Source organism: Saimiri boliviensis, chromosome 4 (assembly GCF_048565385.1).
Source record: "Saimiri boliviensis isolate mSaiBol1 chromosome 4, mSaiBol1.pri, whole genome shotgun sequence".
Taxonomy (NCBI): domain Eukaryota; kingdom Metazoa; phylum Chordata; class Mammalia; order Primates; family Cebidae; genus Saimiri; species Saimiri boliviensis.
In genome coordinates this window covers 134,715,363-134,739,532 of record NC_133452.1, presented here as the reverse complement: position 1 = coordinate 134,739,532, position 24,170 = coordinate 134,715,363, and the positions used below count along the sequence as shown (strand labels likewise).

Below are 24,170 nucleotides of genomic sequence, written 5' to 3'. Positions count from 1 at the left end.
ATCACCAATGAACATAAATGCAAACGTCCTTAACAAGCATTGGCAAACTGAATACAACACCATATAAAAAGGATTACACTCCATGACCAATGCGATTCATCCCAGAAATACAAAATTGGCTTAACATTTGGAAATCAATTAATGTAATGCATCATATTAATATAACAAAGGACCAGAGCCACATAATTATTTCAATAGATGCAGAAGAAACAGTTGACAAAAATCTTAACACCACTCATGTTCACAACTTTCAACAACATAGGAATGGAGGGGATCTTCCTTACTCTGATAAAGGGCATCTGTGAAAAACCCACAGCTAAAATCATGTATAAGGATGAAAGACTGAATGCTTTCCTCTAAGATGGGGATCAAAGCAAAGACGTCCACTCTCATCACTTCTATTTGACACTGTGCTAGAGATCCTAGCTGGTACAATAAGGTAAAAAATAAAAATTAAAAATTAAAGTCATTCAGATCAAAAAGGAAGACAAAACTCCGCTCACAGACGACATGATCCCATCTGTAGAATTCACATGCAGGTAAAAGCCTGCGAGCACTAAGAATAGAGTGCAGAAGAGCCCACAGGATATAAAATGAGTACACAAAAATCAATTCTATTTCTCCAGACCTGCAATGAAAATCTAAAATTGCTTTTCACAATAGTTACAAAAATTATGAAATAGGAATAAATTTAGGAAACCAGCAGTGTTTGTACACTGAAAACTGCAAAACGTTACTGAGAGCAATAAATGGTTTAAATAAGTGGAGAGATGCTGGTTGGAAAACTCAATACTATTGTTAAGATGGCAATTCCCCCCAAATCGATCTGTGGATTCAACACAATCTCTATCAAAATTCCAGCAGACCTTTTCTAGCGATTGACAAAATAATTCTAAAATGCTTGTGAACATGCAACAGATATAGAAAAACCAGCACAGATTTGAAAAATATTGAAACATAATATAGACCTATAATCATCCAGACAGTGTACAGCTGAGAGACATAGAGGTCAATGAACAGAAGTGAGAATCTAGAAAGACATTCTTACTTTTTTTTTTCAGTTGACTTCCAACAAAGTTGCCAAGGTAGTTCAATGCGAAAAGAATAGTCTTTTCCATAAATGGTTTAGACACAACCGGACAACTAAATATAAAAGAGAAGTCGATGTTCAGTGGTTTGTGCCTGTCATCCAGTGCTTTAGGAGACTGAGGCAGAAAAATTACTTGAGCCCAAGAGTTGAAGCTGTAGTTAGCTCTGATCAGGTGGGCAAAAGAATACAAGAAACAAAAAGAGATATATTTAGACATCTCACACCATATAGAATATCAGCTCAAATTAAAGAGTTAAACTATGTGAGTTGAAACTATAAAATTTCTATAGGAAAATAAAGGATAAATTTTTTCTTACTTTGAGTGGTTAGGCAAAAGATTCTTAAATAACATATCACAAGCAGGATCTACAAATGAAAAAAGAAAAGATAAATTGGGCTTCGTTAACATCTGAAACTCGAGTGCTCCAAAAGACACCATGAAGAAAATGAGAAGATAAACTGCAGACTGGGAGAAAATATTTCACAATTTATCACAAATCACATTTGTGATGAAGAACTTGTATCCAGAATATGTGACAAGTTCTTAAACTCGATATGAAAAGATGAAGATCTTAACTAAAAATGAGCAAAACACACAAATATGCTCAAGTGACTTTTACAAAAGCACAAAAGCCACTCAATGAAGTAAGGAGAGCTTTCCCAACAAATGGTGCTGGAGCAACAGGACAACAACTGTGCAAAAATTAAAAACAACCCGGCCTAATTCTCACATCTTATGCAAAGAATAATTCAAAATGGATCACAGGCTTCAACGTAAAGCATATGTTCAAAGCGACAAACATTGAGCCAGGCATGGTGTCAAAGGCCTGTAGTCTCAGCTACTGCTGAGGCTGACATTGGGGAGGAATCCTTTGAGACCAAGAGTTTAAGACCAGCCTGGGTGAGACGTTTTTTCTAAAATAAATAATAAAATAATTAAAAATTTAAAATTACAAACTTCTTAAGAAAAAATCGTCAGAATTAGAACTGGACAAAGAGTTCTTACACATAATACCAAAAGTATGATCCATAAAAAGGTAATAGATCAGATCTAATCTAAATTAAAAATAGTTGCTCAGTGAGAGACATATGAAGAACGTAAAAAGACAAGCTGCAGAATGAGAGAAGATATTCTGTAAAGACTTGTATGCAGAACATATGAAGAACTTTCAAAACTCAACAGAAAAAATGAAATCCAACTACCAAAGAGGCAATGAGCAAGACATGAACAGACGTTTCACTGATGAGGATAAACACAAGGCTAAGAAGCCAATGACAACATGCTCAACATCATTATTAAGGAAATACAGACTAAAATCACAATGAGACATCACTATGCACCTGTAAGAATGGCTGAAATACAAAATAAAAATAACATAAGATGCTGACAAGGTTGCAAAGGAACTGGGTCACTCATAATATTTCTGGTAAGAATGTAAAATGGTACAGCCACTCTGGAAATGAGCATGGCAGTTTTCTGCAAAACTGAACGTGGAATTACCATATGATCAGCAATTGCCATTCTAGATGCTTATCCCAAACAAGTGAAAACTTTACACAAATACTCATAGCAGCTTTATTTATTATAGATCCAAACTGGAAATAATGCAAATGTGACATGGTAAAAGCCCAAAAAATTTCATATCACAACCAAACTTCAACTTTCTGTTGAAACTGCTCTCTGTAACTCTAATGTGACAGGCAAGCAGTCCAAACCCATGCCGTCTTGGCCCCTGTGTCTTTTAATAAGTAATTAAGGTCTGTAATTTCCACCCTACCCAGACAATGTGTAAACTAATGCTTATCTTGACTTCTGAGAACCACTTAAGTAACAATCAGAATGTCCAAAGTCCCCTGGTCCTTGGAATGCCCGGAGCCCCTCACCCTCATCTCTGCCCAGGAGGTGATTTACAGATCCACTAGCCCTGAGAATGTCTGAAACCCCTCACCCCCATCCCCACTCCTCACCCTCACCTCCAAGGTGGTTTTACTGGTATAAAAGGTCTTGACACCCTCCTTTTGGGGCCAAGGGTTGGAGAGACATGAGTCCTCCGTGGCCGTTGGCAATAAAGACCCTGAAATTTGGCATACTTTTGTCTTGGTGTTGACTTTCTCGCTCCACTACAACATTTTGGAGATATTATCAATATCCCACCGAGATATTATCTTTGTCCATCACCAGTCAAAAGTCATCTCAGAGTCTCACCCAGGTGACCGCTCCCACCTTGGGACCTCTAGAGGAGGTGCCCCCTGAGATGTTCCAGGGCCCCGGAGTTCCAGCCCCATGAAGGATGAGCAACTATCTGGTTGACATTCACCTGCAATTCCTCAGGGTCCCAGGAACTTCCAGAGGTAAGTCAGGTCTGGGGACCGGTCCATCAGAGGGACATGAGTCAGGGGACCAGATGTGGTCATTGCAACTCTGACCAGGCAAGCCTACCATGAGATGCCACTGGAGGCTCAGGTTGCCCCACTGGAGGCTCGGGTAATTTAGTTTTTGGTTGTTTCTCATAACCTTGGTGTGAGTGAGAGAGTGACTGTATATATGTAGTCCCACAGCTGGAAGGCTATGGGGCTTGTATGGGCCTCACTTGTGGTTCCACAGGGACGTCATAAGGCATAACGGTGATTCATCTCAGGACTAAAAATTCTGAGGTGATCAGGTCCAGGGTTTATATGGGTACACCTTAGCCATGACACTCTGTAACATTCCTCTGAGGATGTGGCCGGGCAGGCATCAGACTGATCTTCCATCTGGGGGGCACCCATCCTTTGTCTGTCAATCCTGTATGTGGTTCTGCCTTTATTGTAAATTCACCAGTTTTGTTAGACTCCTGTTGGCTGATATACAGTGATTTAGACCTGTTACTCTTGAGGTGGATAATATTCTCCATTGGCTAAGTGACCACTGACTTCTAGGAACTCTAATTGAGTTTACACCCTTGGAAATCATTCTGTTCTCTTTCCTTTTCTTCTTATTCTATCTTTGACTGAGAGAAAATTATGCCCCCAATGACTTGGGTGTAGTTTTTTTCTCTGTCTTAGGGAATCAAACTTTAAATAAGAAACTACCAGCCCTCTTTGCCCATTTAGGGTAAAAACAGGAGTAATTGTCTCTCCTCTCAAAAGAAAAAGAGAGGAAGAGAGAAAAAAGTAGAGGAGGGGAAGAGGAGAGAGGAGACAGGGATGAGAGGAGAGAGGAGAAACTAGGAGAAAGAAAGGAGAAAGACAGAGGAAGAGAGAAAAGAAAGTAGGGGAGGGGAAGAAGAGAGAAGAAAGAGAAAAGAGAGAGAGTAGGCAGAGGAGAGAGGAGAGAGGAGACAGAGACAGGGAGAGAGAGGGAGAGAGAAAGTAGACAGAAAAGAGAGGAGAGGAGAGAGGAGACAGAGAAAAAGACAAAAAAAGAAAGCGAGAAGAGAGAGGGAGAGAGGAATTTAATGCTTTTTAGGGTCCTGTGTCAAGGCGACCAAAAGCTGCAGGTGTGGGGAACTTGCAGCCAGCCAGATGACTGCGAGCTCAGTCTTAAACCGGTGAAAAGCATTTTTTTTTTCTTTCTTTGCTAGCCGCCAGCCCCTCCTGGCTTTCAGGCAGGCCACACCACCTCAGGGTGCATATAAATGCATCCAAAAATACAGCAGAACGCTTTGTGACTCTTTGTAATGCAAGTGACCTGTTAGCACAGTAGTTAAGGTATAGGTCCTGCAACTGCAAGGTTGTTGGTTCAAATCTTCAGTGAAGCCAGTCTGAAATGAGTGAAATCTCTTGGGGGAAATTCAAAAGCTGAAGGAAAAACCAAATGGGGTTGTAGTCTAGCTCCCGGCCTTGTACCCCCCTCCAATCCATGACAGCCAACTTCAAGGTTGGGTTTTCAGGCCAATATGGCGTGAAATTAACCTCTGAAAAACTCCGCTCTTTATGTAAACTAGAATGGCCGTCTTTTGGAGTTGGGTGGCCTGACACTGGGACCTATGAATCAAAAAAAAAAAAAAAAATTACTCAGGATGTATGAAAAATGGTCACAGGAACTCCTGGACACCCCGACTGGTTGCCATCCATTAACCAATGATTGGATTCAGTCCAACAACCCCCTCCATGGCTAAAATGCTGCATAAAACAGGCTAGACTTCAGGTCATGTTAGATGGCCCAAAGAAAGGCCCTTCTGGGCCAGCCATTCTCCCCACCCCAGCAGAGGATCACAAATTACCTCCACCCTGCTCAAGGCCCTCTGAACCTGGGCCTCAGCACTCCCCCGGACAGTACCAGTAACCAAATCTTGTCCCCACTGCACACCCACAGCGGTGTTCCACGCTCACTGGTGGTCCTTCTTCTCCTAGAGGTGCCCCAATGGGAGAAGACAATGGGGGTCGTCCATTCTTTGTTCACGTTCATTTCTCATCAAGTGACTTATATAACTGGAAGGTGATAGAAATTAAAGATAGGGCCAAAACACCAAGTGCTGGAACAAGCTTTATTAAGAGCAAGGGAAAAGTTGCAGGCTGTGCCCAAAACTGGCGTGCAGCATCCATGGCGGGGCAAAATGGTTTTTTATGGCCTGCAAGCTGGCAGATGCATCCAGTGTGAGGGGCTGTGCAGGAGGGGAGGTGCTGGGGAACTGCTGAGTTTAATAGTTCCCCAGAGGGAGTCGTGCTAGGGAAATGCTGAGAGAGTTCCCAGGGGGTGGTTGTGCTCCAGAACTGCTACAATGTAGATGGTGAGAAGGGGAGGGTTAGAAACCTGCTGAGATGGAAAGTGCCCCAGGAGTGGGCCATGCTGGGAGGCTGGGAAACTTGAGGCAGCGGCAGGGTTTGACAATGGAGTAAGCTCTGTCAGAAGGCTCAACATCGCCCGTTCTCTGAGAAGCCCCAGGCTTTGATAGAACTCTTAAAATCTGTACTCCAAACTCATCACCCCACTTGGGACAACTGCCAACAATTACTACTGATTCTGTTCAACACGGAGAAAAAAAGGCAAAACTAGACAGGAAGCCCTGAAAGCCATCACAGGTCCAGGGAGAGGAACAGTAGGAAACAAAACAAAACAAAACAAAACAAAACAAAACAAAACAAAACAAAACAAAACACAGGACCGAATTGAAAAGGATTTTCTCTCTACCCAACCCCAATGTGACGCCAACACCTTGAGGGGTCACCAGGCTCTGAACACTTTTTACTGGTATCATTTAGAAGGGGTTAGGGGAGCGGCCCACAAGCCCACTAACCTCTCCAAGGTAGGGACTGTAACTCAGTGTCCGCAGGAGTCGCTGGCTGCCTTCCTTGACAAGTGTCTACAAGAGGCTTATCCACTTATCACACCTACACGTCTGTTGACCCTGAGGCTCCAGAAAATCAGGGGACCATCAATCTGGGTTTTGTTTTCCAGCCAGCCTCAGATATTAAAAAAAAATTACAGAAGTTAGAGGGATTCCAGGGAATAAATTTAACCCAATTGCTGGAAACTGCCCAGAAAGTTTTTAATAACAGGGATACTCCTGGAACCATACAAAACAAAAAGTTATTAAGGCAGTAATAGCAGCCCTTCAGGAGACACAAGTCATTCCATGAGGGCAGGGGGCCTTGCAAAAAGGGCCCCTGGGTGGCCGGCCCCCATTAGAAAGAAATCAATGTGCATACTGTAAAAAACATTAGAAAAAAATGAGTGCCCTGAGAGAAAAAAAGACCAGTAACCACTCAGGAAAAGCCACTGAGGGCTATCCTCAATTTAGAAGGTCAGGATTGACGGGGCTAGAGCTCTTATTTACTAAGCTCTCAGGATCCCAGGTTACTTTAAAAGTTGGGGACAAACTTGTGAGGTTCTTAGTCAACACCAGGGTGGCCCACTTGGTCCTCAGCCTCTGGGACCACTATCCAGTAAAAAACAATTATCCAGGGGACCACAGGAAAAACCACAAGAAGCCCTTGGACCACCAACCAACTCATTGATCTGGGGAACAGTACCATCACCCACTCCTTCTTAGTCATTCAAGAGGGTCCGTACCCACTCCTAGGATGGGATTTACTTCATAAAGTTCAAGCAAATATTTCTTTTGGTGAGAATCAGGCTTGCCTCTCAATTCCTCCTCCCTCGGCATCAGAGCCACCTCAGCAAATCCTCATCACCTGTGCTCTGTCAGATGAGTATCTCTTGCAGGAAACTTTATCCTCAGAGGCAGACCAACCACCACCATCAGACCTCTTCTGCCAGTTCCAAGAGAATGTACCTGGAGTGTGGACCAAGACAAATTTCCCAGGCTTGGTAAGTCACCATACCCCAGTCGTGGTCTAGCTATTGGCAATGGCAACTCCAGTCCAGGTATGACAATATCCCATGAGCCAGGAAGCCAGATGGGGAATTGCTCCACATATAACTGGACTCCTAAAAGAAGGGATTCTTACTACCTGTAAGTCCCCCTGGAATACCCTCTTGCTCTTTATCTTAAAACCAGGCACAAAGGACTATTGGCCTGTACAGGACTTAACGGAGGTAAACAAATGAGTGGAAACTGTCCACCCTACGGTTCCAAATCTGTACACCCCACTGAGTCTCTTGGGCCCAGAACACCACCATTACACCATCTTGGATCTCAAGGATGCATTCTTTTGCATCCCACTGACCCCTGTTAGACAGCCCATATTTGCTTTTGAATGGATTGACCTTGATACTGGGGCCTTGGGGCAACTCACTTGAACAAGACTGCCTCAGGGGTTCAAAAACTCCCCTACTCTGTTTGATGAGGCACTTAGCCAAGATCTTGCTGGCTCCCGAGTTGAATTCCCTGAGTGTACCCTACTCCAATATGTGGATGACTTACTCTTGGCTACAAAAACCCAGGAGGCCTGTAAAGGGACCACCCAGTCATTATTAAAGACCCTACAGACTTTGGGTTACCAGGTTTCAGCTAAAAAGGCCTAACTCTGCCAATCAAAAGTTACTTACCTGGCTATATCATAGAGAAAGGCAACTGGGCACTGGCACCTAGCTGAGTCCAAGTGGTGCTGCAAATACCCACCACTGCCACAAAAAGCCAAGTCAGAAAATTCCTTGGGGCTGTAGGGTACTGCAGGCTATGGATTTTGGGATTTGCCGAGAAAGCCAAGCCCCTGTATGCCTGCACTGAAGGAAATCAGCCCTTGACTTGGACATTCGGACAGAGATAGAGCAATGGACTTTTGACAAGCTCAAGACTGCCCTGACTACGGCCCCAGCCTTGGCCTTGCCAGACATCTCTAAACCCTTCCAGTTGTTTGTGCATGAAAAACAGGGAGTCATTAAGGGGGTGCTCACCCAGACATTGGAACCATTGTCCCAGTCAGTTGCCTACCTTTCAAAAAGACTTGATCCCGTAGCCTCTGAGTAGCCAGCTTGTCTGAGGTCAGTGGCAGCTACAGCCCTGTTAGTCAAGGAGGCGGACAAACTAACCTTGGGGCAAGAGTTAAACTTAGTGGCACCCCATGTGGTGGAGTCACTACTCTGTGGAGCTCCTGGAAAATGGATGTCAAATGCCCGCAAAGTTCAATATCAGGCCTTACTTTTGGACCAGCCCTGCATAAGATTTTTAAAGGCTACAGTTTTAAACCACGCCACGCTGCTACGAGACAGTGAGCTGGAGGATCCCATACAAGACTGCCAGCAAATAATGGACCTCACTGATGTCCCCCTACAGAACCCAGAGGAGGTACTGTATACTGATGACAGCAGCTTCATGGTCGACGGAGTCAGGTATGCCGGGGAAGCCATGGTCACTCTCAATAGGGTGATTTGGGCCCAGGCCCTTCCTCATGGAACCTTGGCCCAGAAGGCAAAACTCACAGCTCTGACAAAAGCCTTAGACTGGGCAGAGGGAAAGACTGTCAACATTTATACAGACAGCCGGTGTGCCTTTGCTACGGCTCATGTACATGGGGCCATTTATAAAGAAAGAGGACTACTTACCTCAGAGGGAAAGACCATCAAAAACAGAGAAAAGTCCTAGCCCTACTAAAGGCTATATAGAAGCCCAAGGCAGTGGCATTAATAGACTGCAAAGGACACCAGAAGGGAAATTCACCAGAGGCGAGGGGAGATAGGGCGGCTGACCTACAAGCCAGGCAGCCTGGGGACCAGTAAGACCTCTGACTCTTCTTGTAACTCTGCCGGCCCAAACCCTGCCCCCTACCCCTAGGTACTCACCTGACGGAAAAAATATTTTGCTAAAGAGCAAGAGGGCACACAGATTCCGCAGGATGGTGGATTCTACCTGACACAAAGATTGTGGTCCCCGAGGCACTAGGACGGACCCTAGTTAAGGACACACACCAGGCCACTCACTTAGGACAGACCAAACTAACTGAGCTGCTAAAAGCCAAATACTACATTCCCCACTTACATGAACTTATCAAGAAAATTACTACTCAGTGTGATGTATGTGCCCTGGTAAATCCGGGAGGGAACAGGTCTAGCCAGGTAGGAATAAGACTCAGAGGGACTAGCCCTGGGGAGGACTGGGAAGTGGAATTCACTGAAATAAACCCCCAGCAAATGGCTATAAATACCTCCTGATGTTTATAGATACGTTCTCTGGATGGGTTGAAGCCTTCCCCACTAGGTCTGAGACTGCTTTGGTGGTCACAATAAAACTATTACAGGACCTTGTTTCTCGGTTCAGCCTCCCTCTAACACTGGGGTCAGACAATGGGCCTGCCTTTACTGCACAAATTTCTCAGGGCCTAGGAAAGGCCCCGGGTTTATCCTGGAAATTACACTGTGCTTATCATCCCCAGAGTTCACGGCAAGTCGAATGAATGAACCGGACCTTTAAAGAAACCCTGACAAAGTTTATCCTAGAGACGAGTGAGAACTGGGCAGCCTGCTTCCCTTTGTCCTCCACCGTGTCTGATGCACACCCTATCAGAAAGGCTTCTCCCCTTTTAAAATTATGTTCAGCAGGCCCCCTCCCTTACTCTGCAGACCTGCAGATACCGTGCATGCTAAAGTCCATAATTATACACTCCTTAAGTCCTTACAGGTGTTCCAGTCTGTTCAATCCCAGGTACACCAGCTCATTAAAAAGACACATCCACCCCATCGGACCTTGCAGACCAGCCGAGACATCCCTTCCAGCCTGGAGACTCTGTCCTTGTTAAAACATTTGCCATCTCTGGCCTCACCCTCCATTGGAAGGGACCCTACACAGTTATCCTGACAATACCCACCGCACTCAAGGTGGACGGACTACTGTCCTGTATTCATCACACCCAGGTCAAGACTGCCCCACGGAAGGACAATGGAGTGTCAAACACTCATCCCCTGATTCATTAAAGCTAAGACTTGTGCACTCTTCACGGTCACCACCCTAATCCATGCTGTAAATCCCTATCGTCATCCCTCTACTGGTTGGATTAGACATTACTGGCTCCTTCACAGTTGAAATATCATCTTTTATAACTGGGGACCAAAATTTTAAAACTCTCTCCAGCACATAGATATTACTTTAGGCCACTTGGAAAACACCATTTCCCAACTCACTGATCAGGTTAAGTCTTTGGCTGAAATGGTCCTGCAAAACAGGCAAGAACTAGATTTGTTATTCTTAAAACAAGGGGGGTTATGTGCCACTCAATAAACAACGTTGCTTCAATGCTAATAGGTCAGGCCTCATCCAAGAGAGCCTCTCCCTGGTCAGACAGAATCTCAAAACCAGAAACAGCTTTGAGAGACTTCAGAAAGATGGTATCAAAAAAATGTTTTCCTGGTCCCCTTGGCTCAGTTCCCTCCTTACGGGCCTGGTGGGACCTCTGGCCCTACTCCTACTGGGACTCATGTTTGGTCCCTGCCTCCTAAACCAACTGCTCAGGTTAATAAAATCTAGGGTAGACCTCATAAAATTAATGATATTAAGGTCTCAATTTGGGCCCTTAGAACCAAGAAACAATACTACCCTTTTGGAGGAATCAATGATTTCATTCCGGTAAGTAAAACAAGGGGGGAATGTGACATGGTAAAAGCCACATAAAACTGCATACCTCAACCACACCTCAGCTTTCTGTTGAAACTGCTCTCTGTAACCCACATGTGACAGGCAAGCAGTCCAAACCCATGCCAACTTGGCCCCTGTGACTTGTAATAAGTAATTATCATCTGTAATTTCCACCCTACCCAGACAATGTGTAAACTAATGCTTATCTTGACTTCTGTGAACCACGTAAGTAACTATCGAAATGCCCAAACTCCCCTGGCCCTTGGAGGTTCCGGAGCCCCTCACTGTCATCTCTGCCCAGGAGGTGGTTTACAGAATCCACTAGCCCTCGGAATGTCTGAAACCCCTCACCCCCACCCCAGCCCCTCACCCTCACTCCTGAGGTGGTTTTACAGGTATAAAAGGTCTTGACACCCTTCTTTCGGGGCCACAGGTTGGAGAGACACGAGTCCTCCGTGGATGCTGGCAATAAAGACCCTGCAATTTGGCATACTTTTGTCTTGGTGTTGACTTTCTATGCTCGCCCTACTACAACACAAATGTCCTTCAGTGCATGAATGAGAAGATCTGCTGGTTCAACTCATAACTCAGTCACACAGGAGCCTTCCTCAAGATTACCATTGTGCAATGAGTGCAATAAGTGTTTTGTGTGTACTTCCCATTTTCTCATGAAGAATATTAAAAAGGTATGTACTCAAGGATCAAAAATTTAGTGAAAGTAAAACTTAAATGAGAATGCAGTCTGGTGCCACTGCCTCGGTTCTGCTAAGGTGGTGGATGTGTTACCTATTTTGCCATTTGCAGCATTAATGAAAAAGTCAACATAATGAAACAGGCAGATGGCATCTCTGTATTACTGTAAAAAGAGGTTTCCCTCCTGGACACTCTGAAGGCAGCTCAGGAGACCACACTTTAAGAATCACAAAGTGAATTTTGTTCCATGAGAGGCTACCTGCAAGCTGGAGAATCAAGAAAGCAAGTAGCATGACTCAGTCCAAGGTCAAAGGCCTGAGGTGCCAGAGGACGTGTGGGAGGGTAAAGTGTTGACTGGTGCAAGACTCAAAGTCCAAAGACCATACAACCTGGAGTTCTGATGTCCAAGGGCAAGAAAAGAAAGGTGTCCCAACTTGAAAGAGAGAAAGAGAGAAAATTGGACTCCTGTCTGCCTTTTTGTTCTATCTGGCCCTCTAAGCAATTGGATTGTGGCTGCCCACAGTGAGGGAGAATCTTCCCCACTCAGTCCACCCACTCCCATGCCAATCCCTTTTAGAAACACCCTCACAGGCACACCGGAAACAATGCTGTTCCAGCTATCTAGGCATCTCTTAATCCAGTCAATTTGACACCTGAAATTAACCATTACAGTCAGTATCACTGAAATATTTGTTCTTTGAGAAAGGGATCTGGTCTGTTTCCTTACCACTGTTTCCCACCATCATAATCAGTAAATAGTCAGAGCTCAGTAAGTATTTGTTAAATAAATATGTCAGTACAATCACAGTATAACAGTATAGTAAGGCTTTAAAATGTTTAAAGCAGTCTCTGGTTTAATATTCATCACTTGAGTTGTGTATGAATTTATTTATTTATTTATTTTTGGAGACAAGGTCTTGCTCTGTAGCCTGGTATGGAGGGCAGTGGCATAATCACAGCTCACTGCAGCCTCAACCTTTCAGGCTCAAGCAATATATATACATATATATTTTGTAGAGACAGGGCTTTGCCATGTTGCCCAGGCTGGTCTTAAACTTCTGGGCTCAGGCAATCTACCCTCCTTGGCCTCCCACTCTTGATATTACAGGCCTGAGGCACTGCACCTGGCCCAAGGAATCTATGAATTTTTAAAATCCCAATCATAAGAAAATCTTTACGTACAAGCATGCTTGTCAAAATATTACATACCAAAAGACAAGATGAAAGCAGATGGATCTAAAAGACCTCCAGTTACATCATCTCCTTATTTGAGATGGAATGCAGCTTATAAAAGTGTGTCAACTTTTAAATGTTTTAATTAATTTTTTGATGGAGTCTAACTCTGTCATCCAGGCTGGAGTACAATGATAGTGATCTTGGCTCACGGCAACCTCTGCCCACTGAGTTCAAGTGATTCTTCTGGCTAAGCCTCTTAAGTAGCTGGGACTACAGGCACGTGCCATGACTGCTGGCTAGTTTCTTGTATTTTTAGTAGAGATGGGGTTTCACCATGTTGGCCAGACTCGTCTCAAATTTCTGACCTCAGGTGATCCATCCACCTAGGCCTCTCAAAGTACTGGGATTACAGGCATGAGCCACTGTGCCTGGCCAAAAAAGCGTGTAAACTTTATACAGAATTTACAACATGGAAAACTACTTGTATAATAATACATTCAAAAAGCAACATTTAAAATAACCTATAACGTATGAATGTAACTTGTACAATAAAAGTATCTATAAAAATATATGCATAGAAAACAACAAAATGGGCCAGGTACCCTGACTCATTCTTATAATTCCAGCACTTTTGGAGGCCAAGGCTGGTGGATGACTTGAGATCAGGAGATTGAGACCAGATTGACCAACATGGCAAAACCTCATCTCTACTAAAAAAAAAAAAAAATTTGCTAGGCCTGGTGGTGCATGCGTGTAGTCTCAGCTACTTGGAAGGTTGAGGCATCGAAATCGCTTGAACTTGAGAGGCAGATTTTTCAGTGAGCCACGGTCACACAACTGCACTTCAGCCTGTGTAACAGAGTGAAACTATGTATCAAAAACAAAAACAAAAACAAACCAACAATAACAAAATGGAAATCATAAGAACTCCTCTTTGTATGTAAGGTAGAATTGGGTTGTGAATCCATGTGGACCTGGGCTTTTTATGGTTTGTAGTCTGTTAATTTCTGCCTCAACTTCGGCCTTTGTTACTGGTCTATTTAGTATTTTGACTTCTTCCTGGTTTAGGCTTGGGAGGGTGCAAGTGTCCAGGAATTTTTCTGTTTCTTTCAGGTTTACTGGCTTATGTGCATAGAGTTGTTTGTAGTAATCTCTGATGGTAGTTTGTATTTCTGTGGAATCGGTGGTGATATCCCCTTTATCATTTTTTATTGCATCATATTTTCTCTTCTTTTTTATTAATCTGGCTAGTGGTCTGTCTATTTGTTGATCTTTTCAAAAATCCAGCTGCTGGATTTGTTGATTTTTTTGAAGGATTTTTTTGTATCTCTGTCTCCTTCAGTTCTGCTCTGATCTTAGTTATTTCTTGTTTTCTGCTAACCTTTAATTATTTTTTATCTTGTCCCTCTAGCTTTTTAATTTAGATGATAGGGTGTCGATTTTATATCTTTCCTTGCTTCTCATGTGAGCATTTACTGCTATAAATTTTCCTCTAGACACTGCTCTAAATGTGCCCCAGAGATTCTGGTACCTTTTGTATTCATTCTTGTTGGTTTTGAAGAACATCTTTGTTTCTGCCTTCATTTCATTGTTTATCCAGTCAACATTCAAGAGCCAGTTGTTCAGTTTCCATGAAGTTGTGCAGTTCTGAATTAGTTTCTGAATGCTGAGTTCTAATTTGATTGTACTGTGGACTGAGAGACTGTTACGATTTCCATTCTTTTGCATTTGCTGAGGAGTGATTTACTTCCAATTACGTGGCCAATTTTAGAGTAAGTGCAATGAGGTGCTGAGAAGAATGTATATTCTGTCTGTTGTGGGTGGTGAGTTCTGTAAATGTCTATTAGGATTGCTTGGTCCAGATCTGAGCTCAAGTCCTGGATATCCTTGTTAATTTTCTGTCTCATTGATCTGTCTAATGTTGACAGTGGAGTGTTAAAGTCTCCCACTATTACTGTGTGGGAGTCTAAGTCTCTTTGTAGGTCATTAAGAACTTGCTTTATGTATCTGGGTGCTCCTGTATTGGGTGTGTATATCATTAGAATCATTAGCTCTTCCTGTTGCATTGATCCTCTTACCATTATGTAATGCCCTTCTCTGTCTCTTTTGATCTTTGTTGGTTTAAAGTCTATTTTATCAGAGACTAGGATTGCAACTCCTGCTTTTTTGTTGCTCTCCATTTGCTTGATAAATCTTCCTCCATCCCTTTATTTTGAGTCTATGTGTATTCTTCCATGTGAGATGGGTTTCCTGGATAGAGCACACCATTGGGTTTTGAATTTTATCCAATTTGCCAACCTGTGTCTTTTGACTGGGGCATTTAGCCCATTTACATTTAAGGTTAATTCTGTTATGTGTGAATTTGATCCTGCCATTTTGGTGCTAGCTGGTTGTTTGGCCCATTAGTTGACACAGTTTTTTCATTGTGTCAAGACTCTTTCCCATTTGGTACGTTTTTGGAGTGGCTGGTACTGGTTGTTCCTTTCTATGTTTAGTACTTCTTTCAGGAGCTCTTGTAAGGCAGGCCTGGAGGTGATAAAATCTCTCTACAATTGCTTGTTTGTAAAGGATTTTATTTATCCTTTGCTTATGAAGCTTAGTTTGGCTGGATATGAAATTCTAGTTTGAAAGTCCTTTTCTTTAATGAAGTTGAATATTGGCCCCCACTCTCTTCTGGCTTATAGGATTTCTTCTGAGAGAGCTGCTGTGAGTCTGATGGGCTTCCCTTTGTGAGGAAACCTTTCTCTCTGCCTGCCCTTAGCATTTTTTCCTTCATTTCAACTCTGGTGAATCTGATGATTATGTGTCTTGGGGTTATTCTTCTTGAGGAATATCTTTGTGGTGTTCTCTGCATTTCCTGGACTTGAATATTGGCTTGCTTTGCTATATGGGGGAAGTTCTCCTGGATAATATCCTGAAGAGTGTTTTCTAGCTTGGATTCATTCTCTCTGTCACATTCAGGTACATGTAACAAACATAGATTACGTCTTTTCACATAATCTCATATTTCTTGGAGGCTTTGTTCATTTCTTTTTACTCTTTTCTCTCTAATCTTACCTTCTCATTTTATTTCATTGAGTTGATCTTTAATCTCTAATATTCTTTCTTCTGCTTGGTTGATTCAGCTATTGAAACTTGTGTATGCTTCATGAAGTTCTCATGTTGTGTTTTTCAGCTCCATCAATTCATTTATATTCTTCTCTAAGCTGTTTATTCTCATTAGCATTTCATCAAATCTTTTTTTAAGGTTCTTAGTTACTTTGCATTGGGTTAGAACATGTTCTTTTAGCTCACAGAAACAGGCTTCTGAAGCCTGTTTCTGTCAATTTATCAGACTCATTCTCCATCCAGCCTCATTTCCTTGGTAGTGAGGAGTTGTGATCCCTTAGAGGAGGAGAGTTCTGGTTTTGGGTGTTTTCATCCTTTTTGTGCTGGTTTCTTTCCATCTTTGTGGATTTATCTACCTGTGGTCTTTGTAGTTGGTGACTTTTGGATGAGGTCTCTGAGTGAACGTCCTTTTTGTTGATGATGAAGTTATTTCTGTTTTTTAGTTTTCCTTCTGACCATCAGGCCCCTCTGCTGTAGGACTGCTGGAGGTCCACTCCAGACCCTGCTTGCCTGGGGATCACCTGCGCCAGCTGCAGAACAGTAAGTATTGCTGCCAGTTTCTTGTTCTGTTATCTTGTCCCAGAAGGAAAACCACCAGATGTCAGCCTGAGTTCTCCTTTGTGAGGTGTCTCTTTGGATATATGGGGGCTGGGGAGCTGCTTGAGGAGACAGTCTGTCCCTTATAGGAGATCAAGTGCTGAGCTGTGAACTCTGTTGTTCCGTTCAGAGATGCTGAGCAGGTACATTTAAGTCTGCTGCAATGGAACTCATAATCACCCTTTTTTCCCAGGTGCTCTGTCCTGGGAAAGTGGGGCTTCATTTATAAGTTCCTGACATGCTGTTTCCCTTTTTTCAGAGATGCCTTGCCCAGTGAGGAGGTAGCCTAGTCACAGTCGGCCAGTAGAGTGGCTGCTAAGCTGCCGTGGTGTCTGAGCAGCTGCTGTGTGAACTTTGTTGCAGTTTTGTTTATAGAGGTATAGTTAGAGCTGTTTGGTAATGGTGAACTGCCTCAGTAATGGTGGACTGCCTCAGTAATAATGGACTGCCTCTATAATGACAGACACCCCTCCCCACACAGAGCCGGGCCATCCCACGTCCAGCTGTGCTTCCTCTGAAACTCTCAATCCAGAGCGTTTCAGATTCAGATTGCTGGTCTTTGTGGGGGTGGGACCCGCTGAGCCAGATCACCTAGCTCCCTGTTTCAGCCCCTTTTATTCAGTTGAATGGGTGACTCTGTTTCCCAGGCATTCCCGGCACCAGTTGAAATGGCATCCAGATTTGTGTGGGTTTTTGTGTGGAAACCCGCTGTGCTGGCTGAAACAGCAGTGCTGGAGACTTGTGGCACTTTTCTGCCTGGGAATCTCCTGGTTTGTGGGCAGTAAAAATTTGTTTGGAAATGCAGTGATCACTCACCCTCTGCATTCTCGCTAGGAACTGCACTCCAGAGCTGTTTTTATTAGGCCATCTTGGATCATTTCCTTGTTTTTCTTTTCTCAGAAGGCTAGTCAGGTGAAGCAGCAGGAGTGGAAAGGGAACAAATAAATGAAAAAAGTTTTGACAGTGACTCCTGGGACTGAAAAAACTTTGAAACTTTCACTTTATCTGAAATGTTGGAATTCTATATTACAGCTCTGAGAGATGAGGCAGAATCGCTTGGGCCCAGGAGTTCGAGGCTGCAGTGAGCTGAGGTGGTGCTACTGCACTTCAGCCTGGGTGACAGAAAGAGACCTTGTCTCAAAAAAGAAAATAAATAATCATGAAAAATAAAATTATATTAAAAATAAAAATAAAAATGGGTTTGTATGGAGGTTAAAAAACAATATTTGTTTGAAACATGAAGCTAAGTCTCAAACCCAACTAGTTGCAGATATTTTAAAAACCAATGTGTTAATTAAAACCCAACACCAGAAACACACTTTTCAGAGGATTCGTCATATTTTCTTGGCATTGACGTTTTCCTAAAGTGCTCTTGATAGAAATGCTTTTAGTGTAGTAGAGAGATGCTAATAACATTTACAAAAGAGGCTATAATAAAAAGAAAAATGCAAAATCGAGGCAGACGCACTGTCCCATTTATACTCAAAGCACCGTTGAAAACTGCACTGCCATAGTGTCTTTGGGTTGAGACAAAGTCGAGGCAAATCTTCTTCCTGGAGTATTGGTTTCCCCTTTCCAATGGCCAAAGGCTTTCAGAGGAAGTCTGAAAACTCGGGCTGGGTTCGAGTCTGAAGTCTCAAGAATGCTTATGCGGGCAGTGACGCTGTAGGAACCAGTGGTTCTGGGCGATGCTCTCTTGAACTTCACCCCGTGATGATGACCAGAAAGACAGGATGCAGCAAAATGGCACGGGTGAATCAGAGGCCAAAGGAGGACTCCCGGTTCCAGCGTGTAGGATGTGCTTCTTTATAATGGAGTCCTTGTATTGGAGGAGAGGTGAGGACACTCAGGGAATAAATAGCAGAGGGAGAAGGTGCAGCAAGGGAGGACTCAAAGCCTCTAGAGCCCTCCTACGCTTCCTTCCTTTTGAGCTGGATGTTACTGCAAAGGAACATCGCAGCCCCTACACAAGGCACCCACTCCCTTCTCTCAGCTACCACTGATGAGTTCCAACTAGGAGGAGACTAACACATGTCCTCTGCAATGTAGACTCCTTATCTCCCACTCCGGCTGGTTTACTAAATCCATCACGATAAGACACAAAAACCAACAACCAAATCTGCCTGTGACTTCTCTGACCTCTAGAGGGTCCTGCCCCCTCCCAGTTTCTCACCTGCTTCCTTCATGCCCTGCCCCCTGTGCTTTGTCTCCACCTCCTCATCCTTGTCCCTCTCTGGCCCCCACTCCTGAGTATCTCCCACATTCTTCAGAGAACTTCCCCTCATGGAGTACAGACTCCTCCACCTCCAGGAAAGAGAGACGAAGACCACTGAGAGGGGCCTGAGAGACTCCTCTAACCCCACCCCAAAGTCCCCTTTGCAGCAACAGTATTTAATATAATATAAAATTCCAACATTTTAGAGAAAGTGAAAGTAACAAAGTTATTTCAGTCCCTGGGGTCGCTGTCAAAACTTTTGTGAGAAATCTTCGAGGTTTTCCCTTACTTAAAATGTGTAATGTGTAAGTGGAATTACTGGTATTATAATGTGGTATATCCTTATCCTTTTAAAAATGGTTAAAAGAATTCTGGGCACACATCTGTTCATAATGACACTTAAAATTGATCTTAGTTCCTTCAATGACTGTATAGAAGTTTACTGCATGGCTGTTCTTTGGGGGATGATGAAAACGTTTTATATTCCACCACATCAGAGAGAGTGGATGGATTCTTTCATTTTTTATGATTTTAGCATCAGAGTCTGTGCAATCCTGAATACTTGACATGGATTCTCCAAAAATGTAGATCTTGAGACATAAAGGTCACTCAGTCTCCTGTGAATCGTGAATCCCCCCTGTGTCTGCGTCTCACCCACAGAGGATCCACAAGGGGAAGAGCAGTGAGGGTCAGAGCACAGGTGGGTTCACACTGAGGACCACCCACATCCAGGGCACACAGAGGAGGGCCTAAGGTGAGAGACCAGCCCCTGCCCTGGGCTGTGGGTGATAGGTGGGTGGGACAGTCACCAACTGAGTATTCCTGGAGCTATTGCCATTTTCCTCCTGAAGACCCCACCCCTGCACACACCAAATCACTGCATCCCTCGTGGAGCAGCCTTCTCTTTTTAAATGTAACACCCACTAATCATAAACCCAGCCACTGCCACTTCCAGTGACACCCCAACAGAATAAGCTCTAACTCCCACTGAAATTGCCGTCAGAGGTGCAGCTAACCATTTATTTCTGTTTTTGTTTTTGCTTTGGTTTTTGTTCTGTTGTCCAGGTTAGATACAGTGGCACGATCATGGCTTACTGCAGCCTTGAACTCCCCAACTCAAGGGATCCTCCCTCCTCAGCCTCCTGAGTAGCTGAGACTACAGGCATGTGCCACCACCTTCAGTTAATGTTTGTGTTTTTTGTAGAGATGGGGTTTCACCGTGTTGCTCAAGCTGGCCTCTAATTGCTGGGCTCAAGGGATCTTCCTGCCCCCGCCTCCCAAGTTTCTAGGATTGGCATGAGCCACCTCACCAGGCCTGAAGCTGAGGTTTTGGAGCTAAGGCAGGAAGTCATTGTGGGGTTTGCACCTGGCCGATCTGAAAGGTGGTCCTGAAAGGTATAATGTGTGACTAGGAGAGCCCTTGGTGGAGGGACACAGATGTCTCTGATAAGAGGAAAACAAGACAGATGGGAAAGGATCCACGGGTGAACGTCAGTGGGCCCTGTGCTCACACAGCACTGGGATTGGAAAACCTTCTTCCAGCGACTTTTGGCTTGTGGTTTTGCATTCCACCGTCTCAGTCAGGCCATTGCAGACAATCCCCTCATTTGGTGAACATTTATCAAACACCTACTGTGTGCTGGGCATTGTGTTTAGAGGAGCTGGAGCTGAGGTAAAAGGAACTAAACCCTCCTTGACCTTGAGAGTGGCCCAGTCTTGCTCAGGCAGAAATCAGTGTGGAAATTATAACACAAACGGTTGGTGGGACATGCATGTGCTTTGCAGACCCAAATGTAGACCATCTACTCTGACCTCAGAGTCACAGAAGTTTCATAAAATAGATGCTGAGGTATGTTTTGAGGTATAAATAGGAACCCAACAGGAGTCCAGGACAACAGAGCATTGCTCAGAATCCAGGATGTGAATTTTTTACCCCAGGCCAGGGCAGGACTCAGATAAAGCTCACTGGAAAACCAAGTCTTTTCTGGCAAGAAAGTGTGTCCCACATCTGACTATCCAGAAGTCGGAGTTACTCAATATTGTGTCTTCAGATGGAGAGAGAGAAAGAGCCTGATCTGAAAAGCAGAATTCTTCGGAGTAAGGGGAGGTTAAAATGCAGTTTCTGATTCTGTAGGTCCAGGGCAGGACCTGAAAATTGCATTTCTATCAAGTTTCCAGGTGATGTCAATGCTACTTGTTCTAGGACTATGCCTGAGAACCAACACTCAAAGGCAATGTGGTTTGATTTCTAATATCAGAAGAAAGTTGGGAGGGAGAGGTACAGGATAAATGAGTGCATAGCTCGCCAGTCCTGGAGAGCTTCCCACCCCAAAGCTGCAGTGTTTGCTTTACTTAGGGATGGCAGACACCCAGGAAGGAACCAAACGTGGGTTTGCAGGACGATCCAGAGGCTCAGCTTCACACAGCACCTGAGGCTTCTGCCACTCCACAACTAGCCCCACCCTCAGTCCTTCCCTCCCCTCACAACCTCCAGGATTTGCCCTAATGCCCTGAACTGAGACTCAGAGGTGCTGGTCTCTGGGAAGTAGGGCCCCTCCAGGGATGGCAGAGGGTAGCTGTGAGTGTACCTTGTGATCCAAATACAGGTTGACCTAGTGGGACAAGTACTTAGAACAGGCTAATAATGAGGACTTTGAAAATTTGGCAAATGTGTTTTCCAGTATTACCATTCTCTTGTCTAAACATCACATTCTTGAGCCAACATAGGCAGTAGGGTGTGTTCCGACCCCACGGAAGCCAGCATTCTCACATGAGTCCCCCTTACAATGCCTTTGTAGGTTCGACTTTCCTATTTAAACCAAGATTTGGCCAAAGTTTCTTTCACCAAACCAATTACATTTGTTCATTGCCCATGCTCTTGTTTGGCTTCCTTTAACAAATGAAAGACAGATCTATAAAGAAAGATAATGCAATTAAAAAGAAAGCAACATACTGAATTAAAACGGTAACAAACATCCTTAAGGAGTGAGGCAGTTTTTAGACTGTTTTTAATCTTAGAGAAGAGAAGATAATTATTTCTATCAGGGTTTTTTAAAGTTTTTTTTTTTTTAATTTTGAGGTATTTTATTTTGTTTGTTTTGTCCTTTTTGGAATTATCTTCTGACTTGTCTCAAAATTCAAAAGTTTAAAAGTGTCTCTTTTACCCCATCACATCCTTATCAGGAAGCCACTGATATCAGTCTCTTGTTTATTCCTTCAAAGACATTTTATGCATATGCAAGCAAATATAAATGTATACGTATATGTTCTATCTACCTTTTCACACAGATTTTAATAAACTCCATATGCTTTTCTGCACCTTGTTGCATTCTCTTAACATCGTATCCTGGAGACCATCCATTATGAAATATGAAGAGATTTGCTGCATCTTTCTTTTTTGGTTCAAAATTCTCATGATACCCCATTGTGCAGATATGCTATGCGCTTTTTTAAAAAACAGAAATTACTCCTTTGTAGCCACTTTTAAAAATCAGTTTTTTATCATCTAATAAAAAATAGAGGTTACTCTTTTCGAAAGTTGTGCTTTTTAACCAACCCCTATCTGATAGGCATTTGGATTATTTCTTTCAGAGAACAATTTGGCATCATGTAGCATCATGTGGGAAGGGTGCCGTGACCCTACTCTTACCTGCATATTCTAAGGAAACTCACGTATCCCAGTGACCAGAAAGCAACATCCCAGGATGTTCATTGCAGCAATGTCTGTAATTGAGACAACCTAAAGGTCTGAAGAGGGGAAGAGAAAAATTGTAGCAGATTCCTCCCATGGAATATTATCCAGCAATGAAAACAAATTAACTATTTGTGTAGACATGCATTCATCTCACAGAACCATACCAACTGGAAAAGCAAGAAAATGATAAAATCAGCAAGAAACAACTTTTAAGAAGTCTAAAAGCAAGGCCGCATGTGATGCCTCATGTCTGCAATGTTAGCACTTCGGGAGGCTGAGTTGGGAAGATTGCTTGAGCCCAGGATTTGGAGATTAGCCTGAACAACATGGCAAAACCCTGTCTCAACAAAAGTTAAAAAAATTCGCCAGGCATGGTGACATACACCTATAGTCCCAGCTACTTCGGAGGCTGAAATAGTAGAATTGCTTGAGCCTGAGGGTCGAGACTGTACTGAGCTGTATGTGTGACACTGTGCTCCAGTCTAGGTGACACAGCAAGAACCTGTCACACACGCACACGCACAAATATTCAAAAGCATATAAAATGAAGATGTTGTCTAAATCTTACTAAAAATATAAAGGCATACACCAAATTCAAAACATGCGTCCACCAGCAGTTCTTGCTCTGCTCAGTACAGTATTGGCTAAAACAAATGCATATCAGAACTGTGGAAATCAGGGCTATCTACACGTATTTCTACTATTTTCTGTATATATGACATGTAGCCAATAATATTAAAATGTCAGAAACTGACAAACTTGGGTGGTGGCTTTACAAAGGTTTCTTGTAATTCTCTAGTCTTTTTTCCAGCTAAACCTACTTCATCATAACATTTGTGAAGTGAATCCACAGGAGTTGAGCAGAATGAAAAAGAGGTATTGAGTGTGAGGAAAGCTGTGGAGAGGTACAGACAGATGGAGAGATTACAATACCCAGATGTCAGTGACCTTCACAATAACAGACTTTCTGGAGGAGTGTGAGCTAAAGCCAGAATGAAGTGGATGAAATACATAAAAGGGATGAAGGAGTGAGGACTTCAGGGTGCAAATATGGGGTTGGGTGGGCCAGACTAAGAAGTGAGAATGGATTCTGAACACTCCGCTTTAGGTCTAGCACTTACAGAAAGAGAAATCAGCTTTATTTACCTCCTTCTACAATCTTTAGAGAAATCTTCTGAAACATTACAGAAGAAAAGATATGAATGGCCAGTAGTCTTCAGGGAAAAATGCAAAGTAAAACCACAGTGAGAGACCACTGTGCACCCATTAAAATGGCTAAAGCTAAAATGAGTAACAACTGTAAATGTTGGCAAGGATGTGGACCAATCTGTACTCTTATCCAATCTGTGGATAAAAGTACAGCCACTTGGGTATTTTTCACTGTATGTAAACTTGAGGGTAGTCTGGACAGTTTCATCATTTTCTCCAGCCTCAGATGTCACAGTAATGGTGAAGCTGGGTGGACTTTCTGATAATAGTTAGCAGGACCTTGTCAAGTGAAGCACTACTGAAGGAGAATGTGGTATCAGGAGAGTCCATTTATATTTTGGAAGACTAGTTGTTAGGAGGGTTGGATCAATGTGCAATCAAGCTGTGAAGGAGTCAGGGTAGATGGACTCCAGAGCCTCCAGCTTGTTGTGCTGC

At 43.4% G+C, this 24,170-nt stretch overlaps 1 protein-coding gene across 2 annotated transcripts in view; it reads left to right on the top strand.

Annotated features, from left to right (window-relative positions):
- Positions 1-24,170, top strand: part of LOC120363098 (HLA class I histocompatibility antigen, alpha chain G-like) — a 113,675-nt gene that overhangs the window by 43,827 nt on the left and 45,678 nt on the right. The window lies entirely within an intron of this gene.